This window comes from Ambystoma mexicanum, chromosome 13 (assembly GCF_040938575.1).
Source record: "Ambystoma mexicanum isolate Mex_15411 chromosome 13, UKY_AmexF1_1, whole genome shotgun sequence".
NCBI classification, from domain to species: Eukaryota; Metazoa; Chordata; class Amphibia; order Caudata; family Ambystomatidae; genus Ambystoma; species Ambystoma mexicanum.
This window is the reverse complement of record NC_090938.1, coordinates 556,280,250-556,295,121: the sequence shown is the minus strand read 5'-3', so window position 1 is coordinate 556,295,121 and position 14,872 is coordinate 556,280,250. Positions and strand designations below refer to the sequence as shown.

Here is a 14,872-nt window from a genome sequence, read left to right as displayed (position 1 = left end):
GGTTGGTCCTTGAGCCTCGTTCGTCAGGGATTCATCACTTAAACCCTTGATATAGTGCACAGAGCTGCACGAGCGTGTGCCAGAAAGTGTCAGTGAAAGAGCTATTGCGGCCGGGCCCCACTGTGAATACGATATTAACCCTCTGTTGACCTCCGTGGAAAGGATTTTCAAATATGTCCTTAATAAATGAGAGCCGCCGTTTATTTCTTCGTGACGTACGCTCAGTTAAGTGTATGTTCTGCCCAGTGTCAAACTGTATATATTTTACACAAACGGTAACTGTACGGGTGGACAGGACTTGCAGAGAAGGGAACAGGTCTTAGAGTTGTCTTTGCTGCTTTATAAGCATATACATTGTGTTCATAATAGCCACAGTTATGCATCGATCAGCTTTTCATAAGACACTGCAAGTTTAGATATGTTCTTTAACACCTGTGGGTTGGTGAGTATGTATGAGCACTTCTCTGGGTGCTGTTGTGGAGGGCGGGCACCGATGCCCCAGGCCCCGTGCAGTACAAAGTACGGCACGATGGAGGGCCTGGGGGGTTAGGCGCAGGGTGGGGGAAACAGAACGGCACGAAATACAAGGGGAGGGGCAGCCAAGCGGCGCCCCCACCCTCAGCGTTGCTAGGGAAACCCCACACGGATGGGGGAAAGGTGTGAGGAAAGCAACAGGGGGGCAGGAGGAAGTCCAGCCCCCCCAGAGGGACAACAAAGGGCCAGGGGGGTATAAGTACCCCAAGGAAATGCAGGATGGGCACAACCAGGCAAGGAGCTCACCTCACTCGGGTAAGCTCCTAAGGCCTGGAAAAGGGGGAGAAGGAAACGTTTTTGCCTCTATGGGCTTATTTCGTTACCTCCTTCATTTAAAGGACCAAGTTTGCCTCTGCGGGCTTATCTGGTGCAGGTCTGCAGGAAAGCGAGCAGCGCGGCGTGGCAAGGAAAGGAGGACTCACAGCGGCGGGGAGCAGCAACCAGGAAGCTACGCGGGCATCAGGCACGGGGAGTGGGCGGCGTGCGGCGGGCTCCAGCTGGAAGAGGCGGCCGAGTGAAAGCGGAGGATCAAGGACACGACCGCGTGCAGCAGAGGAGCCGCCACAGGAACGACCGCGTGCAGCAGAGGAGCCGCCACAGGAACGCCGCAGACCAGACCAGGAAGAAGCAGGACGACGAAGCGGGCGCATCGGAAGATCGTCCCGGGTAGACCGAAAGCAAGACGGAGTGACGGCAAGACAAGGGGGCGTGGCCGAAGGGAGGAAAAAGTTCAACAAGGAGCGGACGCGCGGGGGATTTAAAGAAACAGCCGCGCACGAGAGGTCACGAGGCTGGTGGCACAAAGCACTAAGTGCCCAGACCAGTAATCGGAAAGGGGAGGTTCGGGCCAGACCCCAGGAAGATCGCCAAAATTCTAAAAGGGCTATTAAAAAAAAAAAAAAAAAAAAAAAGAAGTAATCTACTGGCCAACGGAAACAGGAAAAATAGATAACGAAATGTATTTTTTCAAAAATGGCCAATGGGCCAGGAAAGCGGCAAACGAATAAAAACAGTCTGATTTACCCTCAGCTTCGCACGGAGGCAGCAGCTGGCAAGGATCGAATGCTGCCACGAGAACGTAAAACAGGCCAGTCACTGAATGGACAGCGCAGTGTGCGTGCAGTGCACACAGTGGAAGCAGGACGACACGGAGCAGACCAGGAGCATGGGGGGCGGGGGGGCAGCGTCAGGTCAGTTCACAGCTCCGAGAGGGAGCCCACTAACAATGCCCCAGGCCCCGTGCAGTACAAAGTACGGCACGATGGAGGGCCTGGGGGGTAGGGGGGTTTTAAGAATGGTGTCGCATGTGGCGCGACGATATGCATACATTTTATGACACAGTTGCTGTGATGGCATGCCCCTCTTGCGGCCACGGCGGTTTATGGCCGCTATGCAGGTATTTGGATGGAAATGTTGCTTGGATGGCAGGCCCCCTTTTGCGACCACGGCACCATGGGCGCACCAGTGACTAGCACTTGTTTAAAACTGGCGTGGGAAAGGGGCTCCTGGAGTACTTAGGAGTGAGGATGGGAGTGGTAGCGCCCTCTGGCCTGAAGTGGGAGTCAATGGTGTTATTGGTAGCCATGCGCATGTAGTAAAATAAGTAGGAGATCAAGCTGGTTAGGGCAGCGTTCGCCCAGGAGACAATTAAGCACCTGAAGAAAGGAAAGGCATGCCGAGAAGATTAGCATGGCCCCTGCGCAAGGATGACACGCAAATTCGTGAAGCGTTCCATATTTTAAAAGCACCCGTGGCACAATCAGTAAATGCAGTCAGCAGTAAGCATTAAAGGGGCAGTACGTACCGAATTAGAACAACGGTCGGAACAGGCAACACGGGAAGCCAGACAGGGGCCCGGTGAAACAAGACAGGAGGAACAAGGCGAGCGAAGGCAAGTCTACAGGAAAGTCAGAAGAGGCAAAAGTCGGGAATGACGGAAGAAAGAACAAGAAGAGCGCAAGAATTCAGCGCATGGGCCAAAAAGGCAGAAAAAGACCATGGGGCCAAATGGGTGCTGGATGTGATGCAAAAGGAAGAATGGGCTAGGGCAATGTCGCCCCTGCTGCTAGAGGATTCCACGGACAGCAACGAGGAAGCCGCGGTACCCCAAGGACAGAAGAGGGCAAGAGAAGTGGCGGAAGAGTCGCAGAAGCCAGAGAAGAACATGCTAGACCCAAGAGGGGCACAGGAGCAGCCGGAAGCGCCGTTGAGGAGTCAAAGGAAAGGTATTGTTAAAAGGGATAACAGAGTTGGGGAAAAAATGGTGAAAAGGTTAAAGGCATGCAGCACGGCTCAGGGTAAGTCGCCCAGAACCTGGGAGCATGGAGCACAATGGGTGCTTGATGTAATGAACAAGGATGAAAAGGCAAGGGCAAGGTCGCCTTTGCTGCTAGAGGAGGCCAGCTGCAGCAAAGAGGAATACCACAAGGCCAAAGGAGGTCGAGAGAAGACCCAAGAGGGGCACAGGAGCAGCCGGAGGTGCCGTAGAGGAGGCAAAGGAAAGATACAGTGAAAAGGGATAACAAAGTTGGGGGAAAAATGCTAAAAAGGTGAAAGGCATGCAGCACGGCTCAGGGTAAGTCGCCCAGAACCTTGGAGCATGGAGCACAATGGGTGCTGGATGTAATGAATAAGGATGAAAAGGCAAGGGCAAGGTCGCCTTTGCTGCTAAAGGAGTCCAGCAGCAGCAAGGAGGAATACCACAAGGCCAAAGGAGGCCGAGAGAAGACCCAAGAGGGGCACAGGAGCAGCCGGAGGCGCCGTTGAGGAGGCAAAGGAAAGGTACGGGGAGAAGAGATAACAGAGTTGGGGGAAAATTGGTAAAAAGGTTAAAAGCATGCAGCACGGCTCAGGGTAAGTCACCCAGAACCCGTGGAGGGAAGGTTAAGAAGCAAGAGGCACAGGGAAAAGCAAGGGGTAAAGTCTTCAGAGACGAAAAGTAGCGAAGGTAAAGAGGGGGGCCATTTAAAGGCATGAGTGAATAGGAAGGGAGTAGTGAGCAATAACGAACAGAAAAGGGGGGCCTGGACCAGTGGGCAACGGGGTTCCCATACGACAGAGGGTGGCACAAGGAAGTACGCCAGGGTCTATTCACCAGGGAACGACCACCAGCTTACCGGTGACACCGGGAGGGGTCACCACTGTAGCAATACAAGGGGCAGAAGCAGTAATGGCGAAATATGGCAGGTCCTCAGTCGTTAAGGACGCCCAAGGCCGGTCCATGAAGGCGCAATCATGGTATATGGATGAGAAAGTGAAGGAGAAAACATGGTGAAAAAAAAAAAAAATGCATTGATATTTTTTCATTAATGAGTTGGCAAAAGAGAGGTCAAAACGTATCAGTAGAGGACATGAAGGAGGCTGAGAAGGGATTATTAAAAGGGCACCAGTAGCAAGGACCCCTTTTATAATGGGAGGGCGGCTTTCCAAAGATTGTACATTGTTATATTGCAGAAATACACAGAAGACGGGGTGTCACTTGTAACATACCAACAGAGAGTCTTAAAGGTCTACAAAGCATTTGGGCATAATGGGAAAATAATGATAGAAGCAAAGACAGGTACAAACATCAGGATACGATAATAACGACAAGGAATCATTTGAGGTCAGGGGAACAGAACCTGTGGGGCAGTCAATAGGGGACACAAAGAGGACGGCAGAGTAGCAAAGTAACAGACCACCAACGGTGCAAAAGGGGTGGCAGGGGAGATAGCGGGAAAAGCATAGCTGGGAGCATGGAGCACAAGAGGAAGGGCAGGAAAGGGGAAATGCCAAAGTGTCCATTAAGCTTACACGAATAAAGCATCGGGAAAAGGAGAATATGGCCGCGTAGATGGCAGGAAAATAACACCCACACCGGGAAAAGGCATGGGTTCCATGAATAAAGCTCCGGAAATAATTAAGAGGTTAGCCATAAGGCTGACTGGAAAAGGAAAAAGATGGCCACATGTATGGCAGGAAAATAACGCCCATACTGGGAAAGGAATGGGTTCCCCGGAGAAACATCGGAAATAAGGAAAGGGTTAGCCATAGGTTTGGCTGGAAAAGGTAAATATGGCCAGGTGTATGGCAAGAAATTAACGCCCACACCCGAAAAGGCATGGGTGCCACGGGAGGAGAAGCGGAAATAGCAACAAAGAGGTCCGAGAAATAGGTAAAACCAAAGGAACCAGGGCGAGTCAAAGAGAATCAGGACAGGAACGTACAAAACGGGTAAGCAGTACAAAAAGCAGGTAAATAGGTGATAGCGGAAACAGGACAAGACGTAGGTAAAATGTCAATGGCCAACAGGGGCGATTGCTGTTAAAAAAGCATTGGCCCAGGGTAAAAGGAAAAGATGGGCAGCAGCACATTTGTCTGCGGTCGCATATACCACAAAGGTGGCCGGGGTGACGGACCCAACAAATAGCACACGGATAAGGAATGCAATGAGGGTTTGGGCAAGATTGCAAGAGCAGGGTGGGATGCAGCGGAATTTGGGACCCACCCGTTCTGAACAGGGGCAAGCCACTTCAGCATGGGCAAGAGGCCTGGGAGCGAAAGGCGCAAAGAAAGTTGGGGGGTTGAGGTAATCCAACTTGGGGGTAGTGACCTGGCCAAAACAGATAGGGGCGGATTGATGCGCAACATGTGCGAGTCATCAAGGGCTATAGCTCATTGCTGGTGGGAAACCAAAATTTCTGAGATATTTACACGCAGAGTCTGGTACGGGGCGCGCAGGATGCAGGCCATTGAAACTACAAGGAAAAAGCTAAACAAGGCAGTGGAAAGTTATCGTAGGAGCACAGGGCCCCAGTTTATACAGCATGGCTTATCACAGAACATTCCAGAGAGGCGCCACCAAGACGGCATACACCTATCCAGCTAAGGGATGGGACAATTTTCAGATAATATTCGCAGAGCCGTAGCAGCGCGAGGATGCAGTTAGGAGCGCGTTTTTGGGGGGACCTGAGCGCGGCCGAGGCGGCACCCACTCAGGTGTGGCGGCACGTGTCCAGGAACGGATGCCCCAGGGTAACTAAGACGAGCCAAGGAGAAGGCTGGGCATCTACAACCCCTGGACACGAAGTGCCCAAAAAGCGAGTTGGTGTTATTCTGTGTTTGTTATGATTATTATTTGGTGTTATTTTCTGTAGAAAATAAACAAGCCTACGGCCTATAATTTTTCCACAAACAAAAACCTGTCTGTACTATTCTTTCGGGGGAATAGGGTAATAGGAATAAGAGCGACGGGGGGCCCCCACTACTCAGCCTATGCCCCAGGCCCCCGTGCAGTACAAAGTACGGCACGATGGAGGGCCTGGGGGGTTAGGCGCAGGGTGGGGGAAACAGAACGGCGTGAAATACAAGGGGAGGGGCAGCCAAGCGGTGCCCCCACCCTCAGCGTTGCTAGGGAAACCCCACACGGATGGGGGAAAGGTGTGAGGAAAGCAGCAGGGGGGCAGGAGGAAGTCCAGCCCCCCCCAGAGGGACAACAAAGGGCCAGGGGGGTATAAGTACCCCAAGGAAATGCAGGATGGGCACAACCAGGCAAGGAGCTCACCTCACTCGGGTAAGCTCCTAAGGCCTGGAAAAGGGGGAGAAGGAAACGTTTTGCCACCCAACCCACCCAGCAGAAAAAAAGGCAAGGAAAGGAGACAGAACAAGGAACAGGAACGCCGAGTACTTTCTTCGGTACACGGTAGAAGAAAGTCGTAGGCGGCGGCACGTGTCCAGGAACGGATGCCCCAGGGTAACTAAGACGAGCCGAGGAGAAGGCTGGGCATCTACAACCCCTGGACACGAAGTGCCCAAAAAGCGAGTTGGTGTTATTCTGTGTTTGTTATGATTATTATTTGGTGTTATTTTCTGTAGAAAATAAACAAGCCTATGGCCTATAATTTTTCCACAAACAAAAACCTGTCTGTACTATTCTTTCGGGGGAATAGGGTAATAGGAATAAGAGCGACGGGGGGCCCCCACTACTCAGCCTATGCAACCCCCTCCACTCTAACTGGTGTAATACTTGTATTAAGTAATCGTTGGAACTCTCTTGCGCTCGAAAGTGGCAAGTCCTTACCTTGTGAATCTTACCAGAAACCAGGCGAACTCTGGTGGTAACCCCACACATCAATTTCCACATCACATACTGAATTACATTACAAAGAAAATTCACGAACACTGGTGCATTCTTCTTTCCAGTAGTGCATTGTTGCAAAGACTTTCCATTAAAAAGTATATGAGCTAATCATCAACGCAGCCATAGATGCAATGCTATTGACGTTCATTTCCTTCTGCAGGGACATCTGCCTCAGCTGTGCAGGGGCGGCTCCTCAATAATGGGCGACCAGGCACTGACAGGGGCGTTGCTAGGGGGGAGCTAAGGGGGCTATAGCCCCTGATCTTTTGGTTGTAGCCCTGGATAGAATCTCAGGAGCTACAGCCAAAAGACTAGCTAGCCCCCAGTCCCAAAAGTACTGACACCAGTTTAGCCCCGGGTCTTTTTCAGACCTAGCAACTCCCCTGGGCACTGACCTGCCAATACTCTTACCCATGCTGGAGGAGCTTTGCTAGCCCATTGTAATCACTGAGTGCTCCCTCAGCTCCTTGCTGCAGACGAGGGAGGGCCCCTGGGTTGGCGTCAACTGTCAAAGGGAACATTATTTTATTTGGACAGTTGCTGCTCCCCAGCATGTGTCCCCAATGGACCATGCAACGCTGAGGGCATTTTGCTTCCCCAGCCTTACATGGCGCATTGGGGATGCAGGATTGGGAATTGCACTTCCGAACGTGTGTAGGGGCGCTCCTGTGCCTCCCTGCACATTCAAACAGCCTGCGGTTCTGAATTTGGAGTGTACGCACATGTGCAGGCACCAAGAAGCACCCTTTGCTTCATGGTTCCCGTATGCGCTGCGCAGGACCCTGAGGGGTTTTGGGAGGTGCCAGCACAGAGGCGCAGAGTTCGTAGTGAGGCCAGAAAGTAAGGTTAGCTTTAATATATTATGTGTGTATGTATGCATGTATGAGTGTGTGAATGAGTGAGTGTGTGATATGTGGGTCTGTGTGCCTGTGTGAATGAGTGTATGTATGGTCTATGCGTACGTGTGTGAATGAGTGAGTGAATGACATGTGAATGAGCGAGTGAATATTGTGAATGTGTATGCATTTGCTTGTGTCTGTGCTGCTGGTCCAGGGCACTGATTTCGAGCCAGAGGGAGCATGGCATTTAGTTGATAAAGTAAGCATGATAAGTGTTAATGTGTGGCTAGAATGGCATTTTGATACAGCCAGTGTAGCTCTTTTGTACCATGACCTGTTATTTTTTACTGGGTATCTATGATAAAGCAAGTATGCTATGTGTTATTACATGGCTAGACTGGCATTTTGGTGCTGTCAGCCTAGTTATTTCTTACGGTGGCATGGCATTTTTTTCCTGGACATCTATGATGAAGCAAGTATGATATGTGTTATTACCTGGCCAGACTGGCGTATTTTGGTGCAGCTAGTTTAGTTATAATTTCTTTCGGTGAAATTGCATTTTTACTGCCCATCTTTGATAAAGTAAGCATAATAAGTGTTATCATGTGGCTAGACTGGCATATGTTGGTGCAGCTAGACTGGCTATAATTGCTTACTGTGGCATGACATTTTTTACTGGGCATCAAGATTAAATCAAACATGATAAGTGTAATTACACGCCTAGACTGGCCTACATTGGGGCATCCACTTTAGACATGTTATCTTATTGTGGCATGGAATTTTTAATGGCAAGGTTAACAGGAGTACATTCTTACGTGGGGATACTGCCTTATGTCGCCAGAGCCAGTGTTTACATGTTTTCTTATAGTATCGTCACTAGTATTATGGATAGACCAAAAATTAGTATTTTCATACATGGGAATACCAGTGTGAAAATGTTCTTATACTGGCATATATATTGATGCGTTGGCAAAAGTTCCCGTGCATTGCTGGTGACTTGAATCTATTGGAATGTATTGGAGTTTTCATGAGTTACCCTACAACACCACTTGCAAGCTGTCAGGCTTTTAACCTAATTTTTCACAGAAAGTGTTCTGAATAATACATAATTTTACCCCATTATTCACAATATTTTCTTAGAGGGAGAACCCCCATGAATCCCCCTTGGTTGGTTCGAGCTTCCTCGCTACGCTTGGTCACTCTGGCATTTTTGTGGCAAATACCTATACGATTACAGTGCAAATATTCACCAGTCGCCACTGCTTAAATGATTCTGAATCTTCCTTTAACACCTTATTTGAATCCGTCAATGCAAAGGAACTATTCCCAAGTGAGTACCCCTATACTCCTCTTGGTGCCGGTGATTCTACCATAGAAACAATGGAAGCCCCAAGGAAGGTATAAGGGCTGTAGCTGGAATGAAGAACACACAACACTAGCCATACGAACATGGCACACATAACCGAGCATAAACACCGAACTCACAGTATATGCTAGGGCTGAAATATGCATACAGGAGTCAGATTTGAAGAAACATGGAAAGTCCACAAACCATAGCATAAATGGAGCATACGGGTTAAAAGTTAGTAGGAAGATCCATGTATGCGATTTTAGACTGAAATTAGACGGTGGCCATGGGTTTCAAGTGCTTTTGCCATGAGTGCGCCAATGAACGAATTACTTTGTCGTGTGTAAATAGTCACTAATATTATATAAGAAGCAACAATATAGCGAGTTAAATCTTGACCAAGGCTTTTTTGAAGCGCCTACCCTGTGAACTAAATCACACTTAATGGCTGACAATTTTTAAATATTTATGGAATGGCAATTTTAACATGTTATAGACTATGAGATTAAATGAGTTGCCCAGGATCATACACTTAGGTTAAATGGTGAAACTGGAATTTCAGCCTGGACTGCCATTTTGGAACTAAATCTCATTGTTTCCCAATTACTGCCAGTCGGCAAGGAGCAATTAGTTGTAAATGTTTGACTTGCATGAACTTAAACAATTCCTTCATTATGTGTTACATACCTCATAAGAATTGATATGAATTGATTAGCTAATATGACAATGTTTAAATAAACATACTTGTCAAGACATGTTATGCAAAAGGAGAATGGGTGTAGCCCTATTTTCTCCATCATAAATGGACGTATGAAAGCACCAGGACGCTAATTGATGTGAGCCTTAAAAAAATCTCATCAGAATTTTACTTCTATTAAAGATTCAAATATGCCCAACAACAGAAACTATGGGGTACGGTCACCAGTTTATAGTCATTTTTTGACACAGACTTGCAGAATGTTTTTCATATTCTGGGAAAAAACAAACCTTTTTCGTGTCAAATAAGCAGCACTTAACATAAGCTTGTCAGAGGTGTCTGACATTTGTTCAGGTCTCCCATCGCTGGGCTTTGTTCACTCAAATACCCTACATGAAAAGTAAAAGCAGGAAATGGGCTCAAGAATGCCACCAGAATGTGAGAAGGCAAACCTTTTCACCGAAGACCAGGCAGCAGCAAGCAGTGTGATATGATGAACAGTCCAGGGTTGCAGTATAGGCTTGTGGCAAAACTGGGATATGAGCCTGGACACTTAGATCCACTGTCTCGAATATGGCTAACTAATCACCTCTCTGGGCTAACTCAATGTGCCCTTCATTGCGGATGGCTACCCAGTTTTTACAACCCTCGTCTGGCCGGCCAGTCTTTAGAACTGCGCCACCCTGATGCTTTGCTAGCTTTCATAACTACCGCTTTCTTCCCTAGGTGCCTTGCTTTGCAGCGCAGTAGCACAGGTGTTACTTCCACTAGAGGTTATTCACTCAAGTTTATGAACCCCTGAGAGAGGAAAGGTTGGATCTTCTTTCCTGGTATTTGTAATTGTCATCTGGCATTTGAACCCAGATCTCTGCAAAAAGTGCTTAGCACAAGGAACCACCCTGGCACTCCACAAGTTGTGCTGTAGTGGGACATGCAACTCTGTGAACAACAGTGAACACAGAATGCATTACGGGATTCATTGATTAGATCGCACCTTAGTTGGTAGCAAGCCTCACCAGCACACTGTACAATATCATGCCATGCCATGTTTATGTTCTGTAAAAATAACTACTAATTTCATTGTACCAGACATCCATGTGGGTCTTTCCAAGGATGGGGGTGCATGAACGTGGCTCCTTTGTGCTCCCATTAATATATCTATCCCTGGGCATGCCGAGCACACATAAGTTCACTGGTCCAGCACAGACAAGAGAGAGACTGAAGGCTTCCAGTCCATTGTTACCATTGACCTGGATTCCCGCGTTCCATCTCACTGGTGATGCCCAAGGAGGGTGAAACATGTTTGAGTTGCTTGTGGTCTTGTGCAGAAGTGATCTGATCTAGCAGATGTGCGTGTAAATCGGCTATTCATGGCTACAGCATCTCCCGCGTAGCTCACTCCCTTTACTGCCGCGGGTTTCCTAAATGATTTATGGCAACATCTCACGTTCATTCATCTGGTACCGGACATCTGGCAGGCAATAACTACACCTGATCTCATTCACAAAGTCAAGTTGTACAACTCGAATACTGCATCACATCAATTTTCAAGACTGGCCTCCGATGGTGAATCCATCATTTTTGGACCCCATCATCTTTACGGGTATCACGGCAGCATTTCTACAAAGGTTTCACAGATGAGTGCTGACTTTGATCTCTCACTAGGCGCCTGTGCTCCTGGTTGTCACTAAGGTGTTTTTTTTGCATCAGGAAACCTTGTCTGGAAGATCCCCCCCACATTGATTTGGGGATCATTACTTCTTGCTTTGCCCCGAGGAAGGTGTTTTTTGTTTTACACCAACGGCCTTACAGGTGGCCCGCCGAAACGTAATTAGGTCTTTATTTGTTGGAACCTCAACCTTTTGGAAACAACATCATTCTGAGACCGTTCTTTTGACATGAATAGATGTGAAAAGCTTACGTAGGCAGACCTGTGAAGTGAAGTTCCTTTACACTTTTTGCACAAATGTATTTATTTATTTCTCATTTGGTTTGTGTTTCATTCATTGTTCAATCCTGGCAGACTTTTTAATGTACACCTCTGCTTACATGTACTTAATATTCTGTTTGTGTTTTACTTAACTGTTTAAACCATTGTGCTCCCAAAAAAATTCTATATGCACCCTGTTTTCACCAAAACTGTATGACAACTTGTTTTTACTTGTTCAATAAACCTATTGGAATTATTTATAACATCAGCTTTATATTTTTTCCTATTCCCTTAGATTATCTTTTGTTGTTTCAAGGAAGAATTTTTGGGATATCTTAGATACCAGAATCACTAATTATTGAAATGAAGTCTATAGTCTACTAACTCATTGCCTCACAACTTTCGTATTTCTTGTTCATACATTTTAGACCCCCACGATAGCTGTACCACATTTTGGGGCAATCCCCTATTTTGCAACTGTCTAGGAGATGGGCTAGCCATTCTAGGGACAAGCGTTGTTTTCCAGGGGCTCAGCAGACAGAAAACAAGGGTCTTTAAACAACCTGCAAGTACTTGACTGAGAAAGATAGGTTTGAGGATTCGTCAGTCAGCAACATTGTGTTTGTTTTAAAAAATGTGTTCTTTGAAAAGGAAAGGTTTCACTTCTTTGTGATGTTCACATTGCTTTATTGACCATAAGTATTTGGCCAGTTTACTTTATCAACTTTCTCATTTGTTGCTCAACAATCAATTTCCTCGACACGTGTTTCGCAGCTTCATCAGGATATATCCATCATAGAAATCCAGGCGCATTGCTGTTGCCAATAAGCATTAAGAGCTCAGCACAGTTGACACCTCAGGTGCACTTTTTCTATTGTTGCAACCTGTTGGTATATTCGATTAAACTATAGAGAATAGAAATAGTGCAGGAGCGGTCACTCAACAACGGAGCCACAACAAGGAAACTAAAGAATGCATTAGGATACAGGGATCTAGCTAGGATCCCAGTGATAGAGAGAAGGCAAAGAGAAATGTTTAAATAGAAATGCTCTCATTTCCCAGAATGTAAATTTGAATGAACTGTTCGAAATGAATTGCCCTGTTATGAACTGGATTCCCAGGATGACCTTGGATGTGCTTGCAAAACAAACTTCTCTAGATTTAGAATAATAGTCAATGGTAATTGTGGCATAGGTCTGGATGGATCCCAAGGGTCCCGCCCCCACCTGAGCCACCCCATCTGTGGAAGGCTGGCTCTTCTGGGAGTTGGATCCTTGTTGGCACACAACTCACACATTTTCCCCCAGCTCTGGCCCACTGTAAGACAGCAGCATGTTTCAGTTGCTCTATTATTGCCTTTGCTCATATCCGGGTACCATGCCATGCCAGGACAGGGCTTGGTATCTAGGGTGGTAATAGGTAACCACAGAACATAGTGGCACCTTACATCTCTGCAGTTTCCCATGAAGAATCACAATAAACAATCATAGATTGAGGAACTTTTTATCCTTTGAACCGTCGTTCCATTGTAAACTTAGAAATTTGAATACATTATACAAAACGTCTCGTTCGGCAAGCTAGACCTTTTGTTACACTACTCCTCTACTTGACCATCAAATGCACCCTATTGCACCTCTGGTGCATATTGTATTTGGGAGCGCCCTTCTATGGCAAAACGGTTAGGCAGTTGAAGGGAGGACTGCACTCAACTGGCACATACATCAGAGAAGAATAACACTCCTCTAAACTAGAACTGCATCTCATGGTACCTAACTGGGTACGGCCCCTGCAGTTGGTGGAATTTATTTTTTAATGGTCAGTACACAGGGTTCATGGAAGGTTTCCAGGAAAGTTTGGGAAATCAGACTTGCCATCTGGCAGCCCAGGACCACCTTCCTGATTATTCAGTTTAGCCCCCTTAAAGGAACATTAGGGAAATGCAATGCTATAGTCTCTGTTCTTGTCAGCCTACCCTGAAATCTCCCCCAGGCTCCATGCCATTTGCATGTGTGTCACTGCCTTTGTTTTGTATTATTGAATTATAGACAATGGGCCTCATTATGAGTGTGCTGGTTAGGTAACAACGGTGCTGGTAAGCCTACCGTCACCATGGTTACTGGACTTGGCACACTACGACCCTGCAGACGGGTGACGTCCTGCCCGCCAAGGTCTGACCTGGCCGGTGGAACGGCACCCACCCGCAGAGTTCCACAGAAGCAGCAGCACCGTTGCAAGCGGTGCTGATGCTTCTGTGATCCCCATTCCCATGGGACTCCATAGGAATGGGCACTTCCAAAATTACTGGCGCCTGACTTCCCGGCCACCGGAGTTGTAATACCCTGGTGTTACCGGGAAGTCAGGAGGCAGTAATTTTTTTCGAGTATGGCGACAAGCAGCCGTTACCACTGGCAGGCTTACCGCCAGACTCAAAATGATGCCCCAATGTGCCTCATTACAAGGAAGGCGGTAGAGGGTAAACGGCGCTGGTAGAGCTGCTGGCACCATAAACCCTCTACCGCCTCATTACGAGGTCTGCTCGCGGGTCCCGCTAAGGATGTCTGGTAAAATCAGGCGTCCTTAGCGGGACCCGCTAGCAGACCAGGATGCTAACAACGGGCCCGTTATTAACGGGCCCGTTGTTAGCATCCTCCCCATTCCCATTGAGCCGTATGGGGGTTCAAGTAGGAATGGGGATGTACCGGGTCCTGAGAATGGGAAGGGGAATTACCGGGTCCTCCAAGGTCGGAATGGCCCGGTATTTCCCCATTCCAGGAACCCGGACCCGGTACCCGGTATGGGGGTAGCCATGCTGCTAAAAGTGGCATGGCTACCTCCATACTCATAATGAGGCCCAATGTCTTTTTAAGTTAAGTAAACACCCTGAAATTTCCTTCACCCCATTTAAACAAAAAATGCCTTTTTTAGGTGATTACTTAAGCAAGTCGTTTTTGCATAAAACCTGGGACAAATTTAAAATAGGACTTGCTTATGCTAAAAAGCCTTTTGAGCTTCTCCTTGTCTGAAGGATTTTTTTTTTTTTTTTTATAAAACAGTTGTTTTGGTCGCGAAAAAATTTGAGACCTTTCAATTTAAAACATACAAGATTAAATAATACAATACAGTACATACAATAAATACATTTTTACATCTGAAATTAAGACAGCTCATTCTAAAATTTAAACAAGGATTTACAACAAACTCAAAGCAATCATCGTTTGGAACTGTATACTTTGGGATTTTTAGATGATGCAAGTAATTTACAACAACATATCGTACTGCTTTTCTTTTAGTATGGAATAAGAGGTCCCATAGTTCTTTTGGGGTCAAGACCTGTTGGTCAGTAAATAAAGGTTTTACATGAACACAACAGGCTGCTAGCAATTTATCACATTCTGAACATAAGTGC

The 14,872-nt window shown here is 47.1% G+C and overlaps 1 long non-coding RNA gene and 1 other non-coding gene across 2 annotated transcripts in view; both read left to right on the top strand.

Moving 5' to 3' along the window:
• The window catches only part of LOC138521471 (uncharacterized), a 222,788-nt gene that overhangs the window by 116,009 nt on the left and 91,907 nt on the right, over positions 1-14,872 (top strand). The gene's annotated exons all lie outside the window — the stretch shown is intronic.
• LOC138522161 (U6 spliceosomal RNA) lies at positions 2,169-2,275 on the top strand. The gene has a single exon (XR_011283264.1). It is a non-coding gene; the product is annotated as a U6 spliceosomal RNA (small nuclear RNA).